Genomic DNA, 12,314 nt, shown 5'->3' with positions numbered 1-12,314 from the left:
TTCATCCATCTTTCTCATCCACTCTCATTTTCTCTGATCCCATTCCAGTTTTTCTTCAGCTTTATTCCCCGTTTATCATATTTTATCTCTCTTCCTCTCTCCTTTTGTCTTGATTCTTTTCGCTATGATTCACAATTTTCTTTCTCAGACTTACCTTTATTCCTTTCATTTTTTTCTTGTGCCTCATTCTTTATTGTTCTTGGTCTACACTTGTTTCGTAATGTTCTCTTTCTTTCTTAGACCTTTTCTTCTCTTAGTCATTCCTTTTTCCACAGTCGGCATCGCTTTCTCTCTCTCTCTCTCTCTCTCTCTCTCTCTCTCTCTCTCTCTCTCTCACACACACACACACACACACACACACACACACACACACACACACACATGTACATACTACTTACTATCCTTGTCGCATCTTCTTCTTGACCTTACGTGCAACCCCCTACGTTACTCGCTCGTATATACCATTTTCACTTCCATAATCACATTCATTTTATCTCTGTTGCGCCCATCAGCTATTCCCTAAATGTAACGTTAGCTTCAAGTGACTAAAGTGACTGACAAGCCCAAATGGTCTTCTGCAACCCAGGAAATCATTTACTTCGTTGGGTGGTAGCCATATAACCAAGAAACATGCCTGTTGGTCTAGTGGGTTAAGATGGTTCAACAGGATGTGACCTAGAAGGGTTTAACTCCGAGGGATTTGGTGTCTTGCTCTTATCATACCGCTCAGGGAATGGTAACAGGTAACTCTCCCCGTGAATGTCTGGACGGAGTAGCCTGTATACAAGCCGGACACTTTTAAATTAAGAGGCAATATAAAATTAGATAATGGATGGATTGCCATACCATCTAAGCACACACTATATCTCACGGATCTCCATACTTCTAACCCTGTGTGTGCCCTCCCCAGTCACAATGGTCAACAGTCCCATTTCCACTGTCCTCACTCCAGATTTTTCACACTCATGCTATATCAACTTTTCACGTTCTCAAGTCATTGTGAACACCACCACACTCTCTTTGCAGCCCTCGTGCATCCTCTGTGCTCAGAATCACAGGCTTTACACACACCAGCCACGATTCTTCTTTGCTCGACTCTTACTTTCCGCCTCCTTCTCACACGTCCCTGTATTTTCTGTCATGGCAACTCTTCCATGACTTCCCATCTCTCCATAACCAGCCCATCACCGCACGAATCATCTCTCAAAAACCCATCACGACAGATTCAGTACATCTATATTTACAAACACCTCGAAATTAATAGCACTAAAATCTGATGTACTTAAGTTTCGCCATTTTAACCCCGTCAGACAAAGAGTTTTCTCCGAGGTTGAAATTGACCGGAATAAGAGAAGTGACGTCATCGTACTGAACTGGTTAATTATCAATTTTAATATGGGGTTATCAACGATGATTTCAAGTTCCTGGATATAATTGTGTTTCTATATGTTTATTGGTATATTTCAAGTTTAAACACTCTAATCTGGAATCCTGTGTGTGTGTGTGTGTGTGTGTGTGTTAAACCTTCTCTCATTCTCCTTTCCCACCATCCCTTTCTCTCTCCCTCCCTCACATACCAACTTATTATTAATTCTCCTTCCTCCCCCAGTCCCCTCCATCTCTGTGCTCCCTCCCCTCCCCCCTCAACCCCCTCCCTCTTTAAATTTCGAGAAAGTAGGGTGAAAAAACGTCTGGTTGTGGCCTCGGGGAAAATGGCGTCGAGAGATTAATTTCATGGTAGAACTCACCCTTCATTCTCAAGACAGTGCTGGGGAGGAGGGAAGGAGTGAAGGAGTGGAAGGGAGAAGGAGGGAGGGGAAGGGAAGGAGAGGGACAGGGGTAATGGAAAGTGCAAAGGGAAGGGAGGGGGAGGGGAGGGGAGTGAAGAGGACAGGAGTGGAAGGGAGAGAAGGGGGTGAAAATGGAGAGGACTGGTAAGGAGGGAGAGGGGGAGAGAAAAGAGACGGTATAAAGGGGAGGAAGGATGAAGGTGACGAAGGGAAGAGCAACGAGAGAAAGATGGAACAGGAGGGAGGGAGAAGAAGAGATGAAAAAGGATAGAAATGCAGAAGGAAAGAAGATGGAAAGAGGAACGATGAAAGAGAAAATGGAAAGAGACGATGGGGAAGGAATGTAATGTATAGTGAAAGGAATAAGGGGGAGTCGAAAATTGGTGGTTTAGGACGAGGGTAAGGGGGTAAGGGACTAAACTGAGGAAGGGGTAGATAGGCTAGGATGGGGAGGGCGGCTGGGGAAGGTGGGAAGGGGGAATAATGGCTAGAGAGGAGGAGGGGAGGAAAGTGGGAAAGAAGAGGAGAGGAGCTAAGCGAGGTGAGTCTAAGGGAGAGTTGGGTAGAGGGAGTAGTAAGGAAAATGGAAGGGGAGTCTAGGGAGAGAGAGGGTTGTGTAGATGGAGGGAGGGGAGCATGGAGAGGAATAAGGGAATAAGATTAGGTAGGAGTCTCGTAGCTTGGAGGGTCAGATGTTGGAAGTCGTGGTGGTGACGGTGGTTGACGAATGTAGTAGTGCTGCAGATGATGGTGGTTGTGATGATGGTGGCTTTAGCTGTGGCTGATTGTGACTGTGATGATGGTGGTTGTGATGATGGTGGCTTTGGTTGTAGATGATGGTGGTTGTGATGATGATGATTGTCTGTTAATGTCGATAATGACTCCAGCTGTATATGACGATGGTTGATAATAAACGTTCTGATTGTAGATGCGGTGGTTGTGATTACATGATAGTCGTTGTGCTAATTGTAATATTTATAAATCGTGGTGGTGGTGGGAGTAGTGGTGGTGGTGATGGGGGTAGTGGTGGTGGTGGTGGTGGTAGAGGGGAATGTGGTGGTAGTGGTGGAGATTTTGGTAGTGGAGGTTGTGGTGATAGTTGGGGGTTAAAAGCAATCTCCGTTAACCTCTTCAGTTAGATTATTTTTTATGTTGTTTTCGTTCCTACTGCCAAATGATCTTATTCAGCTCAGTAACCGCCTGTAGTGAATGAATTAATACCTATATAATAGTTAAGACAGGAGTAATTCATGGTAACATCTGAGTACTGTTAAAGACGAATAAAAATACATAAGAGAAGAATGTAAGGAATTAGATGAATGGGGGAATCAGTAGAAATGAAGAGGACATTTTAACAGATAGAGAAGGACGAGGAATGCCAAATTAGGAGGATGAAAGGAAGGGGAGGAAAACGTAATGAGAGAGAGAGAGAGAGAGAGAGAGAGAGAGAGAGAGAGAGAGAGAGAGAGAGAGAGAGAGAGAGAGAGACTGAGCTGGGCGACTCAACTTCACGATTATAATTTAATTCCGGGTTTTTTATCTAGCTATTCCACTCTCTCTCTCTCTCTCTCTCTCTCTTTCTTCAATCTTTTTTCTCTTCCTACCCCATGATTTCCCTGATTTTTTTTTTCTCTCTCTACCTCTTTCCCTACATCCGGCTCCCACTCTCCTTGCCTCTTCATCCTTCTTCTTCTCCGTCGACCCCCCCACTCCCCCGTTCTCTCTCCTATTCGCTGTCTCCCTCTCGTTCACCCTCCCTTTCCCCCCTTTCTCCCTTTCAATTCCACTACCACTCACTCTCCCTGCATTTTTTACTACTTCATGCATTTTCACAAGTCTGGCATATTTCGCCTCACTTTTACTCTCTCTCTCTCTCTCTCCAAAATAATTGCCTTTCTTGTCCTGTTCGTTTTAATTATTTTCTCATACACGCACATTCCCTGATCCTTCACCCTCTCTCTCTCTCTCTCTCTCTCTCTCTTTCCATGGCTTACTATCTCATTTTGTTCATAAAATCTCTTTCCATCCCATCCCTTCCTTTTCCCTCCTCCATTCTTCCTTGCATGCTTCTTTTTCCCATTCTCTTTTCCATCTTTTTTTTCTCCCTCCGTTCAACTCCTTTTGGTTTCTCATGCTTCCTCTCTTTCTCCTCTCTCCTATCCTCTCTTCCCCTCTCCTCTCTCGTTTTATCCTCTTCTTTCCTCTTTCCCCTTGCCTATCCTTCTTTTCCTCTCATCTCCTTTCCCTTCTTACATCTCCGTACTTTCCTGTTGATTCTGTTTCTACTTCCCTTTTCTTCTCTTTCATCATCTTCTTTCCTGTTTTGTTTATTTCCTCTGAATCCTCTCATTCTTCAGTTTCACCTTTTCCCTCTTCTCTTCCTTTCTCTCCCCTATCCATCTCAACCTCTCTTCTATTCTCCTGTCATCTCCTGTTCTCTGCTTTTCTCTTTATATTTATTTTTTTCTCTTCTCTTGCCACCCCCATCCTCTCCTCTACTCTGCTCTACTTTTTTTTCCTCTTCTCTCTTCTTCTCTGCTCTCCTCTACTCTTCTCTCTTTTCCCCATCCTCCTCTTCCCTCCCTTCCACTTCCCTCCCCTCCCCTCTCCTCCCCTCACGCCATCTCTCTCCCTGACTCTCCCTCCCTTTCACTCGCAGTTCCTCTCTGTATATTATTTACAATCCATTTCTCTCTCTCTCTCTCTCTCTCTCTCTCTCTCTCTCTCTCTATTTACTTTATTATTCCCCCTTAATCCTTCCACTGGAATAGTTAAACTTGGGCAGTTTAATAAAGCCAACAAGAAGCTTTTTCGTTTAGCTGATAAGAATGGAAGTAGTGAAAAATAAATACAAAATGAAATAAGTAAATAAATAACACAAGTAAATGAATAAATGGCTTGGTTAATTATTTACAGTATTCAGGTATTTTATGTCAGGCTTGGGACTGGACGAAATATTTCAGGCTTTATCTTCTTTTCTTCACGGTTAAAAGAGTGATTAATTTTGTGGGTGGGAATTAGTTTGCCGTTCCAACTGACGCGAGATCGAGCCCTAGCAAGGACAGGGAACAGTTTAGGGATGTGAATGACCTTTAAAAAGTGCGGACAGATCCACCACAAGACCCACCAACATGTCATTGAAAAAAATAAACATAAAAAAACAAATGCTGCTACTATCACACCAGCCTTGAACGAAAAAGTCCTAGCGTGCATTTTTTACGGCCCATGAGAATTAGTATCCATGAGGTGACATGTGAAGGTATTTGGCACATATGGACTGCTGAACCTGAAGACCGAAATGTGCAAGCTTTTACCTGAGTCGGATAGGCGAAAAATAAAAAGTCTACGCTTTATAATCATTTAACTAATTTTCCGAATGTGTTATCAGTATTAAGGCTGAATTACTTTCGGGGAACAGTAAAGCCTGTGTGGTCTGTCAGTCAAAGCAACAACTCTCTTTCTCTCTCTCTCTCTCTGCAACACTCCCAAACGCTCCCCCACACTCTTTCCTTTCTCGGTCACATTTCCAAGCTATTTCTTCCAATCCCGTTCTTTTTCTGGACACACACACACACACACACACACACACACACACACACACACACACACACGAGACTCAGATATCCTCTCTCTCTCTCTCTCTCTCTCTCTCTCTCTCTCTGATACACAAATACACACACACACACACACACACACACACTTTATCTTTCATATCTTTTCCATCTCTCACACACTCACTCACTGACAACCCCCACTCCCTCTCTCAGCCACTCCCTCCCTCCTCTCTCTCTCAGACACACACACACACACACACACACACACACACACACACACGCAGTTCCACACTCGCTTTTTTCATTCCTTTTCGCTCTCACTCGCTCCGATACACAATTAAAACTTTCTCCATCAAAGTTGTGAGGTAAAAACAGGCCGAGAGCAGAAAATATGGCTCTAATCCTGAGTTGGGTGACTGACAGACGCATACCCTTGCTTCCATGTCCCCCCCACCACCGTCACCCCCAAACACCTCACACACACACACACACACACACACACACACACACACACACACACACACACACACACACTTTCGTCCATCCGACCTCTTTCTCCCCTGCAAACTCTCAATGCTTTTCTACATTCCTCCTCCCTCTCCTCCCTCCCTTTCCCATCACACCTCTCCCCACTCACACACTCCCCAAACCCGCACACACTTGCTTCCATCCTCCCTTCTTCCCTTTTGCTCCCTTTTGCCCCACCCCGCCTTCCTCCCTTCTGTGTTTTCATGAGGAACTGTGGGCCATTGTATAAAAATGTTTCCTAGGTCTTGTTTCTCAGTTTTTTTCCCTGATTAACTTTGGTATTTTCTTGTCTTTTATTTCTACCTTTTCATTATGGACACAGTTGAGGTAAATAACACAGTAGACGGTTTTAGGAAATCTCTCTAAACTCACAATATTAACTCGAGTCTTCATTCCATTACTCTAAGACTGGATCTCCTTACAGGTTTAGAGAGGTCTGTGTGATGTGTGTAGCTGGGTTATGCTATATATATTCCTTTCTTTTTTCTTATCATTTTCTTCTATTATTTCCTCCATCCCCCTGCAGCTCTCTCTCTCTCTCTCTCTCTCTCTCTCTCTCTCTCTCTCTCTCTCTCTCTCTCTCTCAGCTCTTCCTTTCCTCTTGTTCCCCTCCTTTTAATTCTTATATCTTCCCTTGTCCCTCTACACTTCATTCATTCTTGTTCCCTCATCCCTTACTCTTCCTAACTCCATCCTTCCCTCCATCCCATTCTCCATTTCTCTCCTTTCCCAGCTCCTTATTCCTCCTCCTCGCTCTTCACTTTTCCATTTCTGTTCCCTTTACTTTCCCCTTTCCCCTCTCCTCTCAACCTTCCTACTTTCCTTCTCAACCTCTCACCTCATTCCCTCCTCCCCCTTCTGTCCTTCCTTCCATCTTCCATGATTCCTTTCCTTCCTTCTCTCCCTCATTCCTTTTCCTTCTCCCATGTTCCTCTTAACTCCACCACACTGTCCCTTTCATTTACCCTTGCTTCCTTCCTCCCTCCTTCCCAATCTTCTCGCTTCCCTCTCCTGCCCATCCTTCCTTCCTTCCACTTTCCTTCAAGCCTCCCTTCCTTCACTTATACTTTCACAATCTCCCTCCCCCCCACTCTCCCTTACCTTCTTCCCCTTTCCTCCCTCTCTCTCTCTCTGCATCTTCCATCCATCCTCCCTTGCTCCTTTTATACCCCCATAATCTTCCCCCCCTCCCCGCCTACCTCTCTCTCTCCTATCCTCTTATCCAGCCTCAACGTTTCCCTTCATCCCTCTCTTGCCCACTCTTCTTTCCCTCCAGCTTCCTTCCATTCTTCCTTGCTCCCTTTATACTCCCTCACCCTTTCCTTCCCTCCACCCTTTTCCTTCCCTTTTCCACTCCGCCCCTCCACTCAACAGTTTGTCTCTCTCCCTTCTCCGTTTCCCCTCCCGCTCCCTTCCTACCGCTCCCCTCCACCTTCCGTTCTCTCCCAGACATTCCCCTCTCCCTCCCATCCTCTCCCTTTCCCTCTCGACTTTTCCCCTCGTCCTCCAGCGCCCTCCCTCTCTCCTTCTCCCTCTCCCTCCTCCCTCCCTCTCCCTCCCTCCACTCACCAGCCTTTCAACCCCACCCCGGCCGCCGTCAGCTGTCAAAAATTCCAGCATTCCAGCTTTGCCAGAGCCGAGAAATTCCAATATGGCGGTGTTTCTGGCTCATTCCCGAAGTTTTGTTGCTTATTACCGAGTTGGGATGTGACGCGCCGGGGGGCATGGGGAGTTGGCGGAATAGAATCACAAGGGCGGAGGTCTAGAATCACAAGGAAGAGGAACAGAATCAAAAGGGAGAGAGCTAGAATCACAAGGGAGAGGGCTAGAATCACAAGGGAGAGGGCTGGAATCACAAGGGAGAGGGCTAGAATTAAAAGGGAGAGAGCTAGAATCACAAGGGAGAGGGCTAGAATCACAAGGGAGAGGGCTAGAATCACAAGGGAGAGGGCTAGAATCACAAGAGGAAGAGCGCTAGAATCACAAAGGAGGAGGGGTAGAGTCACCAGGGAGAGGGCTGGGTACGCCAGAGAAAGGCTAGAATCATTAGAGAGGGGGATAGAATCACTAGCGAAGGGGGCTGGATCACAAGGAAAAGGGACTAGAATCACCAAGGATGGGGGCAAGGATCATCAGGGAAGAATCGAGTATCGGCGAGGGGGACAAGAATCGCAAAGTGGAGGGCTAGAATCATCAAGCAAAGGGCTAGATCAAAAGGGAGAAGGTTAGAATCACCAGATAAGGAGCTAGAATCACAAGAAGGAGGGTTAGAATCACCAGGGAGGGCACTAGAATCACCAGGGAGGGCACTAGAATAACCAGGAGACTAGAATCACGAAGGGGGGAGGGGTATTTCCTGTCTTTTCCATCTGTACATCACTCTCACACAAATGCAGTTGCTTCCACACACATTTTTTTCTTTAATCTTTGTTTTCACACATTTTTCTCTTCTCTGTTTCCACACTTTATTCTTCTGTGTTTACTGTCTCTCTCTCTCTCTCTCTCTCTCTCTCTCTCTCTCTCTCTCTCATCAACTCTGCTTCCATGAGTTTTCTTAGCTGGGGTTTTATTTTTTTTTTTGGTCGCCCTTTTGGGTTGGTCCTTCCTTGTTTTATTTTCATTGTTGTAAAGGTCGGGTGGACAAAATCCGATAACCACAATATTCAAAGAGAGAGAGAGAGAGAGAGAGAGAGAGAGAGAGAATAATGTTACACGGACACAAACTTTAAAGGTCTGCGTGGTGGCTTGGCTTTGATATTAATAGACAGATTTACGCTCTAATTGAAGCTCAAAGCCAAAATAATGAGAGAGAGAGAGAGAGAGAGAGAGAGAGAGAGAGAACGCTTCTATCTCTGCGTGTTTCGCCACAAAGTGTAAGGGATCAGCTGAGTCACTGCGTTTCTTTCACTCTCATTCACTCCTTTTTTATCCCCCATTCGACACTGTAGTCACATTATCTCCTCCTGTCCTCCCTTCCTTGTTCTTCATTCCTCTGCTCAGTGTTCATTCGCCCTTATTTTTCGTTCTTTATTCTGTTCTTTTGCTTTCTTTCCATTCACTTTTATTTTGTCATATTTTGCTCTTTCATTCGTTCAACACTATTCCCATTCTCTCTCTCTCCCTCTCTCTCTCTCTCTCTCTCTCTCACTCGATACCCTCCTCCATACCTCGCCTTATTTTCAACCTGCTTACACTCCTATTTCCCCTCTTCTTTACCTCCTTTACTACATCCTACAGATATCATTAATATTTTGTCTCATCCCTCCTTCTCTGATTCCACCGTTCATTCTTCTCTGTTTTTTTTTTCTTTTTTCCACTCCTTTCTTCCTTATTTTCGTTTACATTATTTTTCTCACATTCCTTTCCTTTCTTCCTTCATTGTTTCTTTCATTCTGCTTTTTATTTTTTTTACTTTTACCTCCTGTCCTTACGTTATTACTCATTTTTTAAATTATCTCTTCCCTCCTTCCTTCCTTCTTTCACTGCCTTCTCCTTCTCTGTATTTACTTCCATCACTCATTCCCGCCTTCTTTCTCCTGTTCTTTCATACTTGTCTTCTTTACCATCCTTCCTTCTTTCTTTCCTGTCTTTTTTCACTTATTCGCGCACATTTCCTCCTCTCATTTCCGTAGCTTCCTTCTTCTTTCATTTAATTTTTCTTCTCCTTCATTCCTTGATTTTCTTTCCACTTCATTCTTTTTTCGAGTTTTTTTTTTTTACATTTCCTCATTCTTCCTTCTATTCCTTCCTTGTCTCTTCCCCACTCATTGCTTTCCTCTCCATCTCCTTTCTTTCTTTCTTTTCTCTCTCTTTCTTTCCACATTACTGATACCCTCATTCTTTTATCACCTCCTTCACTACCCTGAGAAATTCTTAAGGTACCAATTAGAAGACGAAGCATAATGGATGATGAAGGAGATGGGGCAGGTTAGAATGAATAGAACGAGAAGAGAGAGAGGAATATGCTCTCTCTCTCTCTCTCTCTCTCTCTCTCATTATTTTCCCTCTCTTCCTCCCATCATCCCCTTCCGTGCCTCCCCCCTATCATTATCCCTCTTCGCTTCATTACACCCTTTTCCTTCTCTCTCTCTCTCTCTCTCTCTCTCACACACACACACACACACACACACACACACACACACACACACACACACACACACACACACACACACACACCATCTATCTATCTAACCATTTTTCTATCCACACACACACCATCTACCTCTCTAACCATTTTTCTATCCATGTATTTATTTACGTCTGTCTGTCTGTTTTTGTCTTTTTGTCATTCTACCTGTTTATCTGTTGCTCTCTCTCTCTCTCTCTCTCTCTCTCTCTCTCTCTCTCTCTCTCTCTCTCCAGCACAACAATAATTACGGGAACTGCAATTTCTCATAACATATATTTTTTTGTCTCTCCCTCCTTAACGAATTGCTCAATGTAAGTTATCTTCACGAAATTGTTTTTAGTGATGTGGGGGGAGGAGGAGGAGGAGGAGGAGGAGGAGATACAGATAAGAATGAAAAGATGAAAAAACAAGAACAATAACCACAATAACAGTAATAACAACGGCAGTAACAATAACAGCAATGACAACAATAACAACAACAGTAATAACAAACTGGGTCTAAGGGGAATGAAGAGTAAAAGAAGCGACACAAATAAAGGTAGACGAAAATTATTATATGATGGCGAAGAACGGAAAGAGATAATGAAAGCAGAGGAGAAGATAAACTTGGAACAGGGAGAAGGGAGAATCGGGAGGAGGAAAATTAGGTTAGTTAACTCCTCCTCCTCCTCCTCCTCCTCCACTGCCTCCATCTTCTTTCCTTCCATTATCGTTCTCTTTTGTATCATTATTATTTTGCTTACGTTCGTGTTCTCTACATAATTCATCACACTCATACACCAGTCTATTTTAATGCTATCACTATCTATCTATCTACCTGTCTTTGTCTCTCCATTTATCTTTCTCTCCCTGCCCCTCCTCCCGTTAAAAACTAATGTAATTTCAGCCATTAGTCAACAAGGCAATTTAACCCTCTCTCTCTTGTTTAACTCCTCACAGGCCAGTAAACCCGTGAATTAAGTAGCGGTGGGTGAGGGGAATAATAAGGCCCACACGCTAGCCTACCATTATATAGGGGGCCAATCTCCGCCATTTTGGCTGCATGCACCTATACGATTACAGAAGCTTTTGGAGCGTATGCGACTTCTTAAAGTCTAGTGTAACTGTGAAACTTTCCACGACTTCATTAGTGGCTAAATGCAACTTACAGACGCTTAATTATGCAAGACGAAAGTCGATTAGCTTCAGGAGATTGGGCACAAAATGTCGACGCTGGCCAATTTCCCGCCAGAGGGCCTCCCGTGTTTACCTCTTAAAAGAAAACGAGTCTCACCAGCGAGCACTTCCATCTCACATAATCCTTACTTTAATTTGTTAATTTCTGTTTTTCTGTACTTAGCTTTTATGTTTCTGAATATTTTTACTCATGTCTTCCTGCTTTTATCCCTCTTGTTTTTTTTTGTTTTTTTTCCAGAGTTAATTACCGGTGTTGTGTAGTTTCTTTTTCAGTATATTCCTGTTTTACACGTTAACCTCTCACCTATGATGACGCCATTTATATTTTAGTCTTATTACCAACCCACCATATCATTTTGCTTAGGAGAGGTCTTTCAAATCGCAAGGTTTATATTAAGATGTAGCCTTCATAAACCCCCCCTCATGACGAGAAGTCTTTCCTAAGTTGAATAAAATCGTCTTTTGGTAGAAAGAATAAACTAAAAGGTCATCGTAGTGAACCGGTTAATATTTCCCAAAGTTTCTTTCGTTTTTTTTCTGATTTTTAAAAAGTTTTTGCCAAATATAAAATTAATCGTGTCTCCTTTGATACTTTCCATATTATCGACATTTCTCTCTGACTATTTCTTCTATGTATAAAAATCATGCTTCTTTGTGTTTGTTTTCCCCTCATTCTTCTTTTCGCAGAACCCATCCATGTTCGTACTCATTTTTTCCTTACTTTCCCGATTTCATTACAGTCATGGCAAGATTACGAAACTCATTCTGTGGGAGTATTATTTTCTGTCGATTACGGTATTCATGTTTTCGTTATATTATTTCTGTTTACTGGGAATATATCTTTTTTTTTAACCATTCCCGTTTGATTTTATTACTGTTGTCAGGAGTTAGCTCTGTTTTACAAGTTATCTTTAGTAGTTCATTTGTGTTGCCCCGGGTTTATTTCTATTTATTCTTAGGTTATTCATATTATTGTTCTATTCATGTTATTCAGCATTCATTCAGGTTAACTCACTTTATTTAAGTTATTCAAGTTTATTTCTGCTTAATTTTACTTTATACGTCTTATTCTTAGCTTATCTCTGTATATCGTACACTTCAGTTGACTTATTCTGAATTTAATCATGGTCTCTATAT

The sequence above is a fragment of the Coenobita brevimanus genome, chromosome 96 (genome assembly GCF_032717465.1).
Source record: "Coenobita brevimanus isolate Jiangsu-jjx chromosome 96, ASM3271746v2, whole genome shotgun sequence".
NCBI lineage: Eukaryota > Metazoa > Arthropoda > Malacostraca > Decapoda > Coenobitidae > Coenobita > Coenobita brevimanus.
Note: the sequence above shows the minus strand (reverse complement) of the source record.